The sequence below is a fragment of the Ochlerotatus camptorhynchus genome, unplaced genomic scaffold (genome assembly GCF_037179485.1).
Source record: "Ochlerotatus camptorhynchus isolate MF236.1 unplaced genomic scaffold, CSIRO-AGI_Acam_v1.1 ptg000054l, whole genome shotgun sequence".
Classification (NCBI taxonomy): domain Eukaryota; kingdom Metazoa; phylum Arthropoda; class Insecta; order Diptera; family Culicidae; genus Ochlerotatus; species Ochlerotatus camptorhynchus.
This window is the reverse complement of record NW_027040544.1, coordinates 297,572-317,140: the sequence shown is the minus strand read 5'-3', so window position 1 is coordinate 317,140 and position 19,569 is coordinate 297,572. Positions and strand designations below refer to the sequence as shown.

The 19,569-nt window shown below is 40.0% G+C and overlaps 1 protein-coding gene across 2 annotated transcripts in view; it reads left to right on the top strand.

Moving 5' to 3' along the window:
* Positions 1–19,569, top strand: part of LOC135717269 (lipase member H-like) — a 60,647-nt gene that overhangs the window by 37,153 nt on the left and 3,925 nt on the right. The window lies entirely within an intron of this gene.

The window sequence follows — 19,569 nt, the reverse complement described above, 5'->3', positions numbered from 1 at the left end:
TGCATGTCTATCGTTTTTTTTTTTTCCTTTGATTTGTTTTTTCCGTCGATCTTGTTTTCCGTGCTGAGCACCAATGCTACCGACGTGCCAAATAAGGCAGCTCCTACACCTGGACCCTACCTATTGACCCATCAACTCATGAACAGGGGACCAACGGCTTTACTTCCCATCCGAAGGAAGGCGTGATCAGAGATGTTATGCCTCAGAACATCCCGGCGGCGCCGACTGGGATTGAACCCAGGCCTGCTGGGGTGAAAGGTAATCACGCTTACCACTACACCACCGGCGCCGTTTACATGTCTATCGTTGTCATAGGAACTACATAATATTTTTTTACAGCTACAACCAAAGAACAACTAGAACCAAAGATAGAGTGATAGAAGTGGAATTCAAAAATTTTCCATAGTATTTCGCCATAAAGTAGATTTCGCGTTTCGTGTTCAAATCAGTCAGCCGGTACCGAAAACTCCATCAGTAGTCGAGACAATAAGTCACATTAATATATTTCAGATGGTGTAGTGGTTCATGCTGAGGCTCTCACAAAGAAAGACCGGGTTCAATTCTTCAAACAGCTCTTATTTATTAAAAAATAATAAATGTTTAACACGATCATAAATGATGAACACTAGCTGTAGAAATAGAGCTTTCATCCCGGGATGAAAAATTCCGGGATTTTGACATTTCCCGGGATTCCCGTGGATTCCCTGCATATCAATTTATAAATCCCGGGATCTCGTACATCCCGGGATTCTTAATTTGAGACATACTCGAAAAAAATGCACCATTTTTATCCGTGTGTAACTTTTTTATCCGTGGGTAAAAATTGATGAAAATCTGGGTATAACTAGTTTGGAGTGAATTGTTAACATGTGCAAAATTTCATAACAATCGGTTCAGTGGTTATTGAGATGCCATCGAAACAAGAAGAAAATCGCCGGAGAATTTTGTGCGCCGTCATGGAAAATCCGACTGCGACGATGAGATGGATCAGAAGACAACTGGGAATCACCCATACAACTGTGTCTCGGGTGGTAAAATCGGTTAAGGAGTCCCAGACGACTGAGCGGCGGGCTGGAAGTGGAAGAAAATCGAAAACAGCTGACCCTGTGACGGCCCGGAAGGTGTTGGATTATTTCAAGCTTAATCCGAACCTTCCGATTCGCGACGCAGCTCTAAAGGTAAAGTGTTCCGCCTGGTTCGTTCAGCAAACCATGAAACGAGCTGGGCTTCGTGTATTCAAGGTCCGGAAGGCACCGAACCGGCGCGATCAACAAAACACGGTGGCCAAATCCCGCGCAAGGAAGCTGTATCGAGAGTGGTTAACGAAACCGATGTGTGTGGTTATGGATGACGAAACCTACATCAAGGCAGACGCAAAGCAGATACCGGGGCTGGAGTTTTACGTTGCCAAATCACAGTTTGATGTTCCGGAAGACATAAAGAAGAAGAAAGTGGACAAATTCGCCAAAAAATACTTCGCTCTGGCAGGCCATATGCCAATGCGGTAAACTGAGTAAACCGTACATCAGAATGGGAACCATCAACAACGAAATTTACCGCACCGAGTGCCTGCAGCAGCGTCTGTTGTCCTTCCTGCGGTCCCACGGAGGCGAGACATTATTATGGCCGGACCTGGCATCATGCCATTACGCGCGATCGACGTTGGATTGGTACAGAGACAATAACGTTGTTTTTGTACCAAAACCGCCTAGAGCACGGCAAAATAGTTTTTACAATTACATTCATGAGAGAAATCATCCACCATAATCATCATGATCTTCATAGACTATTGTGAAACTTGGCTGTCAAACATAACATCACGTCATGGAACTATGATGTTTTAAGTCAAGAGCCATTCATCTCATTTCAGAGAACTTCATAGTATTTCGGGGAGCTTCGTTAAAGTTCAGGTTATAGAACTTCAAGGAACTTCATAGATCTTCATGATACTTCGTAGAACATTAGACAACTTCGTGAAGGTTAAGGATCATGGTAATCTTTTAGAAGTGCTACAAATAGGAGTTCAGTTAACTTTGAGAAAGTGCAGAGAAGTTTGTTGAAGGAGAGCGTGACTGCCTCTCACCCCAAAGGCGCCGTCAGGATTTTCTGAGGCATAAAATTTCTGATCACGCTTAGTAAAGGCGTTGGTCCCCGGTTCATGCGTTGATGGGTCGACCAGTAGGGTCCAGGTGTGAGAGCTGGCTCCCTGGCGTCGGTAGCGTCGGTGTTGAACTTCAGCAAAATTTTATAGAAATTTAGCGAACTTCAAAGAAATTTCGAAAATCTTGTAGAAACTCGTGGAACATCATTGAAGTTTAAGAATTTTTCTTTAATTCCATCGAACTTCGTAAAATTTTAGCAACTTTATCGATGTTCAAAAGACAGCGCAGTCATTCAGGAAATTTAGGAGAAATTCGAAGAACTTAATAGAGCTTCTTAGAATGTCGTAGACACTCAGACAGCTTTGTTAAAATTCGGGAAAACTCTATAGAAGTGGGATGCTCTGTTTTAGTTTAGAGAATCTTGTTACATGTCAGAAAGTGTTCCAGGACCTGCTTTTAATTACAGGGTACTTTACTAATGAATTTTGTAAGTTTAAGGAATTCCGTAGAAGTTTAGAAACTTCGCAGAAAATCATCGAAATTCCTAAAAGTGAAGGGAACTATATGTAGAAGGGAATTTTTGTTAAAGATCAAGGAACTTTGAAAAATGTCGGCAAACTTTGTAGAAGTTCGGCAAACTTTGTAGAAGTTCAGGAAATTTCCTAGAAGCTCAGGATATTGCTTAGATGCTCAGGAAATAACGTATAAATTCATCAAACTTCTTAGAACTTTAAGGATCTTCGTATCAGTTTAGGGAACTGTGAAACTTTGGGAGCATCGTTTCGTCAGGAAAATCCCTAGGTTATTTCCGGAAGTTTGAAGAAGTTGATGGATGTTATGAGACCGAATCAAAAATTATGAATCTTAAAAAGTTAAGACAATTTTTTTTAGAAGTTAAGGGAACTTTGTAGATGATCACAGAACATTGCATGAATTATAGGAAATTCGTACAAGTTTAGCAAGTTTGGCAGAAATTCAGTTGTAGCTATCGAAAAAATAAAAGTTGCACGCTATGAAAAAAATATTCAAGGTACTTCATAGAGGCTTTGAGTTCATGGAACTAAGATTAAGTTCAAGAAACTTCTTGGAAGTACAGGAATCTTTTTAGAAGTTCAGGAAGCGTCGTAGAATGTTAGATGACTTTGTTGGTTTTCACAGATTTTCGGTGAGATATCAATAAAGTTCTCTGCATATTATTCAAGACGTTTCAAGTTGATCAAGTAATGTTCTGAAGATCTGCAACTGTTAAAAAATTCAAATGATGTCTTTCAGATTTGACATAACATTTAACATTAATAACATTTTTTATTTAACATTTGATTTCCCGGCAAGTTCAGTAACAACAACGGTGCCGGTGGTGTAGTGGTAAGCGTGATTACCTCTCACCCCAGAAGGCCTGGGTTCAATCCCAGTCGGCGCCGCCGGGATATTCTGAGGCATAACATCTCTGATCACGCCTTCCTTCGGATGGGAAGTAAAGCCGTTGGTCCCCGGTTCATGAGTTGATGGGTCGATAAGTAGGGTCCAGGTGTGGGAGCTGCCTTCCATTGGTGCTCAGCACGGAAAACAAGATCGACGGAAAAAACAAACCAAAGGAAAAAAAAAAAAAAGTTCAGTAACAAGAGACCCTTCGAGCTAGGTTACAGAATCGGCTTACTACCTGGTAATCACGAGGAGCTTCGCGGACAAGATGTGCAGCATACGGTCACCTGACTAGAGATACTGTGTAGTGTGAATTGAAAGAATTACTTTGATAAGCAAGGGTTTTTATTGTTTGTGTTTGTGGGTGTGGGTAAAATTAACTTTTTTTCTTCGGTACGTAACACTGCTCCTTGTTCTTATGCCGACGATCTGGCGACACCTCGCCGACGATCTGCGAGCGCTCGCTGCTGGTGACGAATAGTGGCTGATGGTTCCCGAAACGATAATGAATGGTCATTTAATCGCACGATGGTTTGGAGGGGTTTGTCGATCGTGTATGGCTATGTTAGCCTTTCAGGCGTCCTCCCTCGTTGACGGGGATTGGCACGGCCCAGGACGATACCGGAGTGACCGTGTCAAGAGGGAATGCTCCTAAACGGTTGGGGGTTTCAACCCCGAGCTTTAAAACCTCCTTAACGAGCGGCTGGCCCAGAGGTTGGAAATGGTCCTTTGCGGTTAGACGTAGCAAATCGAGGTCTACTTCGCCGGATCGTGTGCACCTGATCGAGCTTCTGACCTGACAAAATGGCGACTATCAGCTGAATTAACAGTATTATACAAAAACTCTGTGAGGGTAATGGGAGGTATTAGAGAAGCCGTACTAATCTTCTAGTCATTAGTAGTGAGCTAGATTTAGTTAGATTTTAAGCGAAGGATAGGTTATTAGCGTATCTGACGAATCCGCCGCCCTTTCCCTTTTTAGCTGGATACCAGTCACTTAAAATTGTGGACGACACAGGCTCTTGTGCACACGAACGCCTGTAACTTTATGAGCAATGACGCTCCTCCTTATTCTCTTCAACCCCATTGAAACTTTTTTGTTGCTGCCTGCGGGGGGTTGTTGTCACCACCTTTGTAGATTTTGGCCCACATCGCCTGCTGTTCTTCTCTATCATTTAGTTGTTGTATCCACTGACTTGCAGGCGATTCACCCCACTTATTTTGTACAAATTTCAAATTCTACTAACCTACAACATTTTTTTAGTAGACAATAGGTACAACCCTAATTTTGCAACACCACTTAGCTCTAGAGACGTGACTGTACACAAAATAAAAGCACGAACTAAAAAAATGCCAACAATTTGTTACAGTCGGTTACACAATTTCAATAAAAAAATACAGTTCTATCTGCAAGTACAGTTCTAGCTTATTCTACCATTCAATTTTCTCCAGTTTTATAACAAAAGGGTTTATACTCTGTTCCTGTATAAGAGGAATATTGCATCTTATGTGACTATTCCTTATATTGTATATTAACGTTATATTTACACGAATCATTTAGCGTCAGCAAGGATTCAGAGCATAAATCGAAAACAACGGAAACAACGAGGGGAGTTTTTTAATAGTTGAAATTAGTTTATTTTGAAGAACTCTTAGCCCATCTATTTGCAATATGTCAGCGAGACCCCATATGCAATTCCTATAATTTAAATGTGGAACTATAAACTAAAGGGTGATACGGTCAAAATTTGGTCAAGGGAAAACGCGTGTAAATCGGTGAAATCGTTTATTTAAAAAATCAAATTAAATTTCTTTTTCAAGTTCAATTAGTATAAAATTCAGGAAAAATATTCAGTTAGGCTTCCGCATTTCCAAATCCGAATTGCCGGGCCTTACGCTTGACCCCTGCCATCAGATTTTGTACAGCCATTTTGTCCACCTTCTTCGCCGCAGAAAGCCAGTTTGCCTTGAACTGCTGCTCGCCCTTAGCAGTTTTTTTGGTCTTCTTTAGGTTCCGCTTGACAATAGCCCAGTATTTCTCAATTGGGCGGAGCTCTGGCGTGTTGGGAGGGTTCTTGTCCTTGGGAACCACCTGCACGTTGTTGGCGGCGTACCACTCCATGGCCTTTTTACCGTAATGGCAAGATGCCAAATCCGGCCAAAACAGTACGGAACAACCGTGTTTCTTCAGGAAAGGCAGCAGACGTTTATTCAAACACTCTTTCACGTAAATCTCTTGGTTGACAGTCCCGGAAGCTATGAAAATGCTGCTTTTCAAGCCACAGGTACAGATGGCTTGCCAAACCAGATATTTCTTTGCGAACTTTGACAGTTTCATGTGCTTGAAAACATCTGCTACCTTTCCCCTTCCTTTTGCCGTATAAAACTCCTGTCCCGGAAGCTGCTTGTAGTCGGCTTTGACGTAGGTTTCGTCGTCCATTACCACGCAGTCAAACTTCGTCAGCATAGTCGTGTACAGCCTCCGGGATCGCGCTTTGGCCGTCGTATTTTGTTTATCATCGCGATTTGGAGTCACTACCTTCTTGTAAGTCGATAGTCCGGCTCGTTTTTTGGCTCAATGCACGGTTGTAGACGATACACCCAGCTTATTTGCGGCATCTCGGAGAGAGAGGTTAGGGTTTCGCTTTGTCGTCTCAGCGGCTTCCGGTTTTCGATTTCCCCCCGATCCAGACTTCCTGGCTGTCGACAAACGTTCCCCAAACACTTTAATTACATTTGTAACGGTTGATTTGGCAACTTTTAGCGATTTTGCCAACTTTGTGTGCGAGTTGCTCGGATTTTCGCGATGCGCGAGCAAAATTTTGATACGCTGCTTTTCTTGCTTGGACGGCATTTTGACAACTGTAGAGTGAATTCCAAAATCAAAATAGGAGCAACATTCTACACACTCACACACACCTTCAAAATGAGGGGTGTTCAGGTTTTTTAAATGCAAAATTGAAAGAAATACGTCAAGTTGATATTGACCAAATTTTGACCGTATCACCCTTTAATTGTAGAGGTTACAACATCATTAAATTTTTTTTTTGCTCTATACTTCAAGACGACATCATTTGCAATGCACTGAAATATTTTTTTTTTTTTCGGATATATTGTAAATGTATGATCCGAATTGAATTTTTGGAATATGCTACTGAAAATTTAGTGCAATAAGTCCTTTAGCTGGTGCATTTTGGATACCTGAAATTTTCAATAATTTCACGTGTGTTTATTAGTGCTGTGTTTGGTTATTTAAAAAATTAAATCGAAAGAGTTTTTAAGATTACCGCGAGTGAACAAACCGGGTTTTTTCTTCCTTCGCCGTCGTCGTGAAACGTTGCAGATCTCCGCTGAATTTTCTAATGTACGCTGTTGAATCGTGTCCGTTTGGGTTTAGTTACAAGTGCATAACGATCCGGAAGCCGGAAGTTACAAAATAAGTCCAGGAGGTAACGGTAATATCCAGTGGAAGTAGGTTAAAATCGAACGTGCAAATTTTCTTCTGCAAAGTGCTGCTGCCTGCAAGCCAAACGTATCGATCGGAACCACTCACGAAGGATTCGAGCAAGGAGGCAATTGATTTGCTTGCTTGCGGTTCCAGCTCGATGCAAGGCTGGCGGATCAGCCAGGAGTAGTAGTTTCTAGTGAAAGAAATGATCTCCATCACATCACTAAACATAACCACGAGCAATGACGAGGAACTGCATCCCAAACCCCATGATAAACAAGGAGCGGATGCATCCAACGAAACTTTTAAGCGCAAAAGAATCATTACCAACATAGGAAAAAATTCGGTAAGATCCTTCCATTGCATTATTTTATGATTCTTCAATATTGTACAAATATTTACACATTACACACAACTACACATAGTAACTCGGAGCGTTTGGTACGGTATGTCCCAAGTATGTATCCAAGAATCATCTTTGCGGCAAATACAACGCAGTAGGCCTGCACAGCAAAAAAATAATTTTGATATCACATCAAAGTGGATGCACTACAATCATGTCGAAAATTTCATGTAATTTTTATGACCACATAAATAAACAAATGCAGTAAAAGCAGCGTAATGTCAGTTCATGCATTGTATTAATGATAATTTTGTCCTTTTTAGCAAGTAATATTACACCATATTTTCGACATGATTGTAGTGCATCCACTTTGACGTGATATCAAAATTATTTTTTTGCTGTGTGGCCGTGATGATGTTTATATCATATCTTAGATATGCTGTAAACATCAATTAGACAAGAAAAATGATTAGACCTCATCTAACATAATCATTTTCCAGGATGCTTTCTTCGTACTGGCTGCGTTTGTTTTAGATTAGATTAGATTAGATTAGATTAGATCCGGATTGACACATTTTTGAATTTCAATAAATCATAGGGTGGCAAATGGTGGCAGACAACTTCTGTTGGAAAGTACAACAAAAACACTGAAAAACCCCGCTGTAATTACATCTGAAAACATGTCGTGAAAAGTTACAGCAGTTTGAAGGAGAGAACACAATCAAATTTCTTTTATGAGATATTCGCCCAACTAATTAGCTAATTTTTAATTCGAAATTTCCGAAGTCTATTATTTTGGAAATTTTTGACCATATCAGAAATAACTTGCTTAAGCACACTTTCGTTTAAAAAAAACATAGTTGAAACATAGTTGCAACATTCCAAAGTCGGCTAGTTTGTAAGAAAATTGACCTCTTGTGCTAATTAAAAGGTCACCACTGTATATTTAATCATTTGAGGAAGTGATTCACAGTCAGCTGGCTGATATGCCGCCATGTTATTGAAACCAACATCTTTTTTTTTTCCTTTGGTTTGTTTTTTCCTTTGGTTTGTTTTTTCCGTCGATCTTGTTTTTCCGTGCTGAGCACCAATGCTACCGACGTGCCAGGAAGGCAGCTCCCACACCTGGACCCTACCTATCGACCCATCAACTCATGAACCGGGGACCAACGGTTTTACTTCCCATCCGAAGGAAGGCGTGATCAGAGATGTTATGCCTCAGAACATCCCGGCGGCGCCGACTGGGATTGAACCCAGGCCTGCTGGGGTGAGAGGTAATCACGCTTACCACTACACCACCGGCGCCGTTATGAAACCAACATCTGAAACGTCACAATTTAAGTGTGAACTGCAATAATGGCGTGACTGGATTGTCTTATTTATATCAAATGGAATTATTTAGCCTTTTATGCCATATAAATGGTTGACTTTGTGGTAGAAAATCAGAAAATAATGCTTTATGAGTTCTTAGTTTATGTTTCACAAAATGTAAGCAATAATATTAAGAATATCGGAAATATCAGTCATGCCTTTTTTGAAATTCTGGCTTGAATCATCTATTTGTTTATAAATTATGAGCTGTCAGTGGGGCCAACGATTCCCGGGCCCGCAGTGATGTTAGCTCTTGTCAAGGCAAGGCAAACAAGATAGGGTTGCCACCTAGCTGTTCAAAGTATAGTCAATGTTGCCCGCCTATGTGGTGAATATCTGATAGAAGAATTTTGATGACTTTGATTGTGTCCCCTCCTTAAAGCTGCTGTCACTTTTCACAATGTTGTCAGATAAAGATAATTCCAGAGGAGTTATACAGTGCTTTTGTTGTACTTTCCAACAGAAGTTGTCTCATCTGCCACCATTTGCTACTCTATGAGTTACTCAAATTAAAAAAAAGTGCCAATTTGGATCATAAATTTACAATATCTTCGAAGAAACAAAGAATACCGAGTTGTTGTCTTGTGCATTGAGCTGTGTATTTTAAAAAGATAAACAACTCATTAGAACATGTTAACGGCGCCGGTGGTGTAGTGGTAAGCGTGATTACCTCTCACCCCAGCAGGTCGGGTTCAATCCCAGTCGGCACCGCCGGGATGTTCTGAGGCATAACATCTCTGATCACGCCTTCCTTCGGATGGGAAGTAAAGCCGTTGGTCTCCGGTTCATGAGTTGATGGGTCGATAGGTAGGGTCTAGGTGTGGGAGCTGCCTTCCTGGCACGTCGGTAGCATTGGTGCTCAGCACGGAAAACAAGATCGACGGAAAAAACAAACCAAAGGAAAAAAAAATTAGAACATGTTAAGTACATTAAAATTACATGGAAAAAGTTATGGTCATATAACATATTTGTAAAGATCGTCCGTAAATAACGCTCAATGTCTTTATTGTGCAAATAGATAGAGAGTTGATGTCTTGAGCAAAGTTGTTTGTATTTTCATTTACATAAGACACCAATCCTCTATCTCCATTTTTCAAAAAACTAAATTTTGAGTCCCACTTTTAGGGGGATTAATCAGCCAACGGGTACAGTCAAAACATAGGGCTTGCATGCCTAAAAACTTCTCCGAAGGCACTATGTACACACTTACAATTTTTTACAGAAATCTGTAAAATAATCTTAGTGTGTACCTAAAATTAAAGGTTTTGGAGTAATTCCATGCGAACACGTTTTTCACCGTTTGGACCACTTAGTGCTGGTAGAATTGAAATTGGTCTATGGTTATTGTTTGACAATCTCCCGACAATGTTACATTTGTTACTGTTTTTAAACAATCATGAAAACTGGACGTTTCAATAAAACAGTTCGTTAACTCGGCAATTTTGGAACAAACACATATCTATAGTTCTTTAAAAATCTCACATATATCAAAATATCAATTCCAACGGCAGCATACGAGTTCAAAAAAGTAGAAGCCTAGGGGCACGAACGGAAGCTTGACGTAGGACCGCTAGTGGACGGAATAAATGTGAAGAGCATTAAGTTCTTTTAATTGATCAAATCAGGCATAACATTTGATAACGGCACAAAAGCATTTGTAAACAAACATTCTAAGGCCCTTTACACGCGAGCTAAAGTACGCCCACGCAAACCAATACCACTTACGGAAAGGTGATAGTTGCCCCTATGCGATGATGTTGTTGGTTTGCGTGGGCGTAATTTGGTTCGCGTGTAAAGGGCCTAAGAAGGTTTGTTTACAAATGCTTTTGTGCCGTTATCAAATGTTATGCCTGAAATATCTATTATCTCAACTCTTTCCGTTTTTGAATTGTAGGCGATCCAAATTTGTAGTAATCTTTTTCAAAAAGAAAGTTGATTACGAGAATCAATCAAAATCACTTGCACCCCTGCTTCCAAGTTTGTGTGGTCGTTCCCAACAATTAATTTGAGCTGAATAAGCTATTTTTTAGCTTAAGAAGCATATTTGTGCCTGAATAAGCTGTTACTCAGCTTGCAATGTTTGTTGGGTTGGGGGCTTGTGGTTCTGAATATGCACAAACAAGCATAGATAAATTCTATTCCAACTCTTTACTGATGTAAGCTTGATGGCCCTGAAAAGGGCCGTTTTATTGAAGAGGACATCCATGGCCACTTACGCTTGGCGTGTTTAGTGACGAACACCTTCAGCACACCTCGTAGATCAGACCGGAGATACGTCAGACACTGCCACGGCGAGCCAGACGACGGATGGTGGTTATCTCGAAGAATTTGCGATGACGATTGGCACCTCCTTTGCCACGACCAGCCACGGCCTACTGCTGCTTTTGCTGACCACGCCGTCCGAAGCGAAAATGAGCTGATACCATTTTTTTGCATTTAAATGATCTTTATTTCTTGTGATTGTGTGGTTTACATGTATGAATTTTCAAGTGACACAGATGCGTCTTTTCAACTTTAGTACATTTGAGATTTTAATTATTATTTACAGTTCCTAGTCCTATCAGGCCTATTTTAAAGTATGACCACCTTGGTGGGATTGGTTTGATTTGAATTGGAAAAAGGAGACTACTTATAACTACTATTTACAACTACAACTAACCTACAACTACTATGTACACCTAACCTACTATATACAAATTGCTTATCAAAGCATGTTCTGATAAATTACATTTTTGTGCAAATTTAGTCTTAATTTCGTTAATTTTGGAATCTATTTTGGCAATGCCTGCCTCTTCATGTAAATTTGTTATTCTAGTGTCGAAAGGACGATCAAGAACCATCCTCAGCACTCTATTCTGAGCGACCTGGATTTTGTTCCTGTGAGTCTGTGCACATGATTCCCACACCGGAGCTGCGTAGAGGATCGCAGGTGCTATTATTTGTTTGTAGACGGCCAGTTTGTTCACCCTTGAGAGGCGGGATCTGCGGCAAATCAGCGGATACAGACACCTAACCAAGACAGAACACTTGACTACTGTTTTCTCTACATGCGAACGGAAGAGGAGCTTTTCATCGAACAACATCCCGAGATAGGTTACTTCGGCGGACCACTCAACCCTTGTGCCATCCATGATTACAGTACAAGAGGGAGCCGGTTTTAGTTTGGGTGATTGCCGATGGAGGAACATGATTGTTTGTGTTTTGGAAGCATTGATTTTGATTTTCCACGTGGAGGCATAATCAGCAAAGGCGTTAAGGCATCGTTGAAGTTTGTTAGTTATTTCGCGAGGCATCCTTCCTTTAACGGCTATTGCGGTATCATCTGCGAACAGGAAAAACACGCAACCGTCTCCGAGGGGAGGAATGTCGGAAGTGTAAATGCTGTAAAGCAAGGGGCCCAGCAGACTGCCTTGCGGGACTCCTGCTGGGATGGAAAACGTGTCTGAAAGACAACCATTCAACGATACCTTAAACGACCTTTGCTGGAGGTAGCTACGGGTGATTTTAACCAGATGTAATGGAAAGTTGAAGTTACAAAGCTTGTATACAAGCCCATTGTGCCAGACATTATCAAACGCTTTCTCAACGTCTAACAAGGCCATGGCTGTGGACTTGGATACAGCTTTGTTACTTCGGATGTTATTCATCACCCGCACTAGCTGGTGATTGGTGGAGTGCCCCTTTCTGAACCCAAACTGTTCCGGAAGGAGAATGTTATTTTCCTCGACAAACTTGAGCAAACGATTGAGAATGAGTTTCTCGAACAATTTGCTCAGCGCTGAAAGGAGGCTGATTGGTCTGTAGCTTGAAGCTAGTGTTGGGTCCTTCCCGGGTTTGCGGATAGGTATGATTTTCGCTGTCTTCCAGATACTTGGAAAGTAGTGCAGTTCCAAGCATCTGTTGAAGACAGCAGCCAGCAGAGAGTGAACCTTCATGCTGAGATTTTTCAACACTAGGTTGAATATTCCGTCAAACCCGGGGGCCTTCATGTTTTTGGTGCATTTCAGCGCTGAGCAAATCTGTTCCACTGTGATTCTATCCTCCGGAGGGATGGCACAAGGGGAGGAATCAAGGTTGAGTACGCATTGCTCAACCTGAACTTCGAGCGGACTTTGGATGTTGGAGCCAAGCAAGTGCGATTTGGCAATATGCTCACCAATCGCATTTGCTTTCTCATGAGGGGTGATTATGAGCCGATCGTCATCATTTTCATCTTTTAGTGGCGGAATGGGTTTAGGGTGCGTCTTTAAGACCTTGGCAACTTTCCAGAATGGTCTGGAGCGGTCGTCCAGATTCTGGACAAGCCGCCCGAAACTTTCGTTCCGGAGTGAGACCATTCTGGAAGCAATCTCCTTGTTCAGATCGGCCATTTTACGTTTCCTCACTTGATCTCCAGTCCTCTGAAACTGGCGTCTACGAACATTTCTCAGGCGAATTAAGAGTTGGGTGTGGGAATCAATAGCAATAAACTTACCCCTCACAGGAACTCGTCGGACGCACGTCTCGTCAGTCACGGTTATGGCTTGGTGAAGTCCCTCCAACGCTCGGTCGATGTCCTCCACGGTGTCAAGCGGCGGGTTGTCGATGATGTGCCTGTATACCACGCGTCCAAACTGGGCCCAGTTTACGTGATGATAGTCCTTGCGCAGGCTTGAAGCAGGAGCCACGTTGCAGCCCAGCTCAGACACCACCGGTTGGTGGTCGGAGCTGAGTTCGTTCAAGGCTATCGGCTTGGACAAGCCGATATTTGTCAGGAACAGGTCTAGCGTCGATGGGTTGCCCGCCGGTGAGATGAATGTTGGTTCATCCGAAAACCAAACGGAGTACAGCCCATGCTGTGAGTGGTCGAACAGGAGACGACCGTTCTGGTTTTGCTGGTAGTTCCGCCAGGCCTCATGGCGAGCATTCAGATCTCCTCCAACTACGAAGCGGGAACCGGTACGGGTGATGGTGAACAGGTCCTTCTTAAATTTAGCCGCTAGTCCACTGCTGGCGGCACACTGTCGAGGGCAGTAGACGGCGATGAACTGGACGTATCCAGTCGACGACTTCACCTCCACACCAAGGGCCTCGATGATGGAGGTGCGGATATGGGACAGAGTGTGGTATTTTATTCCTTTCTTGACGACGACCGCAACACCACCCCCCCTGGAGCTGGTGCGATCAAGCCGGATAATGTTGTGGTCAGGCAACCAGAAGCTGTCGCCGGACTTTAGATGGGTCTCGGTTAGAAGACCCACGTCGATGCTGTGCTTGCGGAGGAAGTCGGCAAGCTCAATCCTTTTTGCTCTTACGGAGCAAGCATTCCAGGTGACGATAATTTTTTTAAATTTTATTCAGTCTCGGAGTAGTACCAATAGACTGAGTGAATCCAATCTTTACTTTTCTCAAATTTGGGAATTTTTCCCTGGAAAATCCTGGAAAAACCTGGGAAAACACGAGGAATATTTACTCATCGCTGAGTTCCTGCACTTATTTCTGAGATAACTAAACACAAATTTGGGTCGTTCTCATTCGCCGTGATAGATATCGGCGCCGGTGGTTAGCGTGATTACCTCTCACCCCAGCAGGCCTGGGTTCAATCTCAGTCGGCGCCATCGGCATATTATAAGGCATAACATCTCTGGGAGCTGCCTCCCTGGCGTCGGTAGCATTGGAGCTAAGTACGGAAAACAAATCTCGCATCAACAATAGAAAAGACCCCATCAGCATTTGTAAACAAACCGTTCCAAAGCCCTTTACTCACAAAGCGAAGGCCACCCACACAAACCAACACCATTATCGGATAGGGGAAATTTCTACCTACAAGATGTTGGTGTTGGTTTGTGTGAGCGGCCTTCGATTTGTGAGGCTTTGGAACGGTTTGTTTACAAATGCTGATGGGTCCTATTCTATTTTTTTTTCCTTTGATTTGTTTTCCGTCGATCTTGTTTTCCGTGCTGAGCACCAATGCTACCGACGCCAGAGAGGCAGCTCCCACACCTGGACCCTACCTATCGACCCATCAACTCATGAACCGGGGACCAACGGTTTTACTTCCCTTCCGAAGGAAGGCGTGATCAGAGATGTTATGCCTCAGAACATCCCGGCGGCGCCGACTGGGATTGAACCCAGGCCTGCTGGGGTGATAGGTAATCACGCTTACCACTACACCACCGGCGCCGCTTGGGTCCTATTCTATTGTTGATCCAGAAATGTTTCCTGTCGCCTTCGTCGAATTAGATGCTAGTTGCAAAGTTGATCAAGGTTGATCAAAACAATTTGTATCCCTGCTTCCAGTTTGATTACATGAGCATTTTGTGTGGTCGGTAGTTCTGAATATGGACAAACAGGCAGATGAATTCTATTCCTACTCTTTACTGTAATAAGCTTGGTGGCCCTGAAAAGAGCTGTTTTGTTTCCAATGTTGGTGATGATTTAACCTCTGACACCAAACAGAGTGCGTCTCTGTCACTTCAAAAACGTAGATGACATCCATGGCCGCTTACGCTTGGCGTGTTTAGTGTAGGTGACAGCATCACAGATCTCATTTTTCAGGAACACCTTCAGCACACCTCGTAAATCAGACCGGAGATACTTCAGACACCGCCACGGCGAGCCAGACGACGGATGGTGGTTATCTCGAAGAATTTGCGTTTGGTTCTGAACATGGCGATGAGTGTGCAAAATATTACGCAATTCCATCCTCCCTATTCGCACGCGCCCAAGGATCGGAGCCGGAGGCGAATGCCACTTCGACTTGTTTTGTCTACTTACTACTCTCTGACGACTGTGCTGGGGAAGCAGCATATGCATGTAGGTAATTGGTGGATTTCTTTGTTAATTCGACGCATTTGGACAATGCAGAACATTTACCAGTTTTTAAATAGTTTCTTGTTGAAAATCAATATTCGGAAGCATTGTTATCAATGCGTAGCCATATTTCTGATCGATTGGTCATATAATTATTGAAATTGGACCAGGGGAAGCTGAGTTATTAACGTTCAAAATCTTTCTTAATTTGTTACATGTTCCATTTTCGGTTTTCACAAAGTGTACCCCCATATAGAAATCAAAGACGTAGTCCTATGTCAAAAATCGTTCTTAAGCTCACAAAATCACGTGTTTACTTATAGAAGCATATGTTTAATTTGAAAAAGTTCATCGTTCGATATTTTGGACTTGGAGCCCATGTGCCACCACTAAATTTCAAAGAAAAAAAAAACTCAATCCTTTAAATTTGACGAACCTCTTAACGGAATCCCTTTATGAAGAGTAATTATAACGGAATTTAAAGGAAAAAAAAAACCAACCCACTCAAAACCACTTTTGAAAACCTCGACCATCTCCAATTTACATGAAACTTTGCACAAATGTTTGTTAGTAAACGTTTCTCATTTTTGCTAAAATTCAGCCATTTTAGATCATGTAAAATTTTCAAAATAGCATCTTTGAAATTCTGATGAAAATGACGTCTTATACGAAGTTGTAGAGAAAAATAATGTTTTTTTCTGGGAAAAAGTATACAAAAAAACGGTTTTAGTTATTTCAAGTTAAAATTCAAAACAAATTATAAAAAAATCAATCTCTCAAAATATTCATCACCGATTTTTTTTTTTTTAAGTAAAGCTCATGAAAAATGCAACTTTTTGACACTAAAAAATTGTCCAAAAACGTAAGACGTAACTTTTGGTAAATTGTTTGATCTTTTTGTCTAAACGATCTTGTTTTACGATTTTTGTCCATGGTTTTGAACATAACAAAAGTTTATATTTTTTACAAGCTTTTCTTCAAACAAAAATTTCAAAAATCTGTCGGAGACATTTTGAGGCATTTAGGTTGTTAGTTTTTTTTTAAATTTGCTATAATTTACTAAAAACCTTTTTTTTTGTGTATATTTTTTCCTACAAAACATAATTTGTCCCTACAAGTTTGTCTCAGATGCAATTTCGATCCGGTTTTTGTTACTGCAATGATTTGAAAGATTTCAAGGAGACCATTTTAAAAAATTTACAAGATCACAAATGGCCGAATTTTAGAAGAAAAAAGTTGAAACAAACAATAATGCAAAGTTTCATTCAAATCGTGGAAAGCCAATTCAAGAATTAATTTCCCTTGATTTTTTTTTCCGTCGATCTTGTTTTCCGTGCTGAACACCAATGCTACCGACGCCAGAGAGGCAGCTCCCACACCTGAACCCTACCTATCGACCCATCAACTCATGAACCGGGGACCAACGGCTTTACTTCCCTTCGGAAGGAAGGCGTGATCAGAGATGTTATGCCTCAGAACATCCCGGCGACGCCGACTGGAATTAAACCCAAGCCTGCTGGGGTAAGAGGTAATCACGCTTACCACTACACCACCGGCGCCGCTAAAAAAAAATCATTTGTTTAGCTATTTTACACGGAACTGCTCTCCTCCCTTATCCCTGCTGATATTCAATCAGGCTAAGGGCAGTCTAACATAGAATATGAGAGTTCGGACATTTTGATCGTATATTTAAGTGTTTGAGAAATTTCAGCAAACTTGTATCCAATGAAATAACAACTATTTCCGTTAGAATTATTTTAGCATGAAAAAGTCCTGATCATGAAGCTTTTGAGAGGAATTTTCTACAAATCATTTAAAATTTTAAACACTTTCTTTTTCTTAATTTAGTGATCTCATAATTTTGAAATCTCCAATATTTCTGTAAAACTAAGAATCTTGAAAACATTGTCTGTGTTATGAATTTTTTTCATGCCCAGTAATTATTTTTTCATTGACAAAATGAAACAATATTTCCAGTTCCAGAAAGCCGATAATTTCAAAAAAATCCAGAATCTTAACAATATTTATTAGTTCCAAGTTTCAGAACTTTGAAAACTTTCCCAAATCCTGGATCTTGATTTTTATGTGTCCGGAATCATGATAATTTTAGTATATCTTAATTAGGGAAACTTCGGGTAAGCCCGGACCTTAAGCATTAAGACTAGTTTAAAATAATAGAGAGCTATTTTGGTTATCTTTTGGTCCATGTTTTGAATAGAAATTGTGTGGTAGAAAAGTTTTAATAGGTTATGTTGTTAATTACTATTTATAACAAAAAAGCGGCAAAAATTTACGTACTTGTAACAGTGCACAGTGGTCCAGAATGCAGATATGTTTTGAGCCTGAAATTGAAACTTTAGACTAAAAGTCTCTTCTAAAAAGTTGTTCCTTATAGTTAGACCCTCATTTTTATGACAATGAATTCTAGGGTGGTTCCTATTATCATTAAAATAAAAAATCTAACTTTTTTGTTTGAATAAATTAAGGTATACATTCTTGTGCAAAGTTATAGCTGAGCTAATTTCAAGCAACTTTGTTTAAAATAACTTTTTTGTATCTCTTAAATTGGCCGATTTAGAACTATTTTCTTGAATTGAGTTTAGGTGGCTTTTAAAAAAACAGTTTTTTTGCTCTAGTTTTCTTATTTAGAATTTCTCAGAAAAGATGTCTTTAGATAACTTTTAGATCTTAAGAAGGCGCAAATTTTTGCTCCACAAAGTTTGTCGATATCTTTCGCCGATCAAGAGTTATTGACGTTTTTATACTAAAAATATGCACTTTTCATATGTTAATATCTCTGGTTGGGGCAAACAAAAAAAGTTTTCTTATGGCATTTGAAAGGGCGTATATTATTCTCAATAATATGACAAAATTGGAGGTATGTTTTTTTTTTAAACTCGTATAAAATCAATTTGAATTTATTCATATTTTTTACTATATTTGGGTATATCTTTTTTATTAGAAGAGATACAGGCAACAAATTCAGCTATAAAACATTCGTCTTAAAGAGTTTTAAAAATCTCTAGAAGATGACTTTCATTATAAATTTCAAATAAAAAAGTTATTGACAAAAGATGGATTTCATAGGACCACTCTAATGACAAATTTTTATAAAATGTGCTAGTACATTTGTTTAAGTATTTGGACATTAAGTGTCTTCAAAAAAGTTTTTGTTCTTAAAAATTCCCTTCTTTTGGTGTTTGCAAACGTCAGGGTGGTCCTCAAATTAGGGAATTTTTAAAACTAACTTTTTTGTTTTATAAAATAAAAACATGTGTTGTTTAAAAAAATTGTAGCTAAGATAATTGCAAGCAACTTTGTCGAAGAAATTTTTTTCTATCTCTTAACGTTCTCATTTTAGAGTAATTTTTCGGAGTTGACTTAGGGTGTTCCTGGAAAAAATAGTTTTTTAGCAATAACTTTTTTATTTGAAATTTCTCATGAAAGTTATCTTCTAGAGAATTTTAAAACTCTTTCAGACAAATGTTTTATAGCTGAATGTGTTGCCTGTATATCTTCTAATAAAAAAGATATACTCAAATATAATAAAAAATATTAATAAATTCAAATTGATTTTATACGAGTTTAAAAAATAACATACCTCCAATTTTGTCATATTATTGAGTATAATATACGCCCTTTCAAATGCCGTAAGAAAACTTTTTTTTTTGTTTGCCCCAACCAGAGATATTAACATTTGAAAAGTGCATATTTTTAGTATACAAACGTCAATAACTCTTGATCAGCGAAAGATATCGACAAACTTTGTGGAGCAAAAATTTGCGCCTTCTTAAGATCTAAAAGTTATCTAAAGACACCTTTTCTGAGAAATTCTAAATAAGAAAACTAGAGCAAAAAAACTGTTTTTTTTTAAGAGCCACCCTAACTCAATTCAAGAAAATAGCTCTAAATCGGCCAATTTAAGAGATACAAAAAAGTTATTTTCAACAAAGTTACTTGAAATTAGCTCAGCTATAACTTTGCAGAAGAATGTATACCTTAATTTATTCAAACAAATAAGTTAGATTTTTGATTTTAATGATAATAGGAACCACCCTAGAATTTATTGTCATAAAAATGAGGGCCTAACT